A 1,091-nucleotide genomic window follows, 5' to 3' on the forward strand; every position below is an offset into this window, starting at 1 on the left:
CTCAGGGCAAACCTCCTTCAAAGATTAAGACCCAATGTGAATACACACTCTGATTGGTGACCACATTCATCACCAATAAGGGGAAGTGAGGGAAAAACAGCAATGAAGCTGCAAGCTAAGCCCAACAATGTTCAATGGACTCCTGTGAATCCTGGTGGAGACCTGGCTGGCCAGCAGTGTGGCAAGACCTGGGGACTCTTGGGCCCAGAATCAGTGACATAGTCACTGAGGACTAGAGTGATGAGTGAAGTGTCCAGCTGATAAGAAGAGAGGGCACATGCATAACTACACCCACACTTGCAGATAATACCCACCTGACCTGGCTTTAATGGCTAGATGATCAGAGCTCAACCAGAAGAAGAAAGAAGAAAAAAAGAATAATCTGATACAATTTGATGAACTTGACCTACACCTATGGAAGCAATAGCTCAAAAGAGGGAGCAAATCTTCACAGTGAGGATCACTTCCACCCCCTCCATACAAGAAGAGGACAGGGATGGGCAACTTGGATATTGTCTACCCAGAGTGGGGGGGGGGGCAGGGGTGTTACAGAGGCAAGAAGTGACTGGCTTACAAGCTTTCAAAGGGAACCTAGATCCAGAGGGTGTGAAGCAAGGTAGAATCTCCACTGAGTAATATCCAATTTGTCTAGGCAGGGCCTAGGAAAGGAGATGTGGATAGGTCTCTGGTGTTACAATGGTGAATAATTGTTATCAGGACTGATTATAAGGGCTGAAAATGTAAAGGTAGATGTTTTGTGGCAAAGGGAAGGGAAGGATTAACTTTGCAGTCTAGAGGCGGAGGTCTCTGGGACCATCAAGAGAGAATAACGGAGAACAGAACCCTACCTAGAGAAGCAGCAATGCCAGAGATGGAGGCAGAGATGACGACGCAGAGAGGTGGACCAGCTGGGGACTTTGGACCTGGAGAGGGAGAGGGTCTGTATGCTGACAACTGGGCGGCAGGCTTGCGGGGTATACCCTATAGTTGGTGGATAATGTGTGGAGGGGATTGTAAGCATGGCAAGGAAACAATATACATGGGATCAATGTATGAAGCTAAAGTTCTCCCATGTAAACTATCACATAACT

The 1,091-nt window shown here is 47.3% G+C and overlaps 1 pseudogene; it reads left to right on the forward strand.

Annotated features, from left to right (window-relative positions):
* Positions 1-883: 883 nt before the first annotated feature.
* Positions 884-1,091, forward strand: part of LOC102821164 — a 4,451-nt pseudogene continuing 4,243 nt past the window's right edge.

Source organism: Chrysochloris asiatica, unplaced genomic scaffold (genome assembly GCF_000296735.1).
Source record: "Chrysochloris asiatica unplaced genomic scaffold, ChrAsi1.0 scaffold00068, whole genome shotgun sequence".
NCBI lineage: Eukaryota > Metazoa > Chordata > Mammalia > Afrosoricida > Chrysochloridae > Chrysochloris > Chrysochloris asiatica.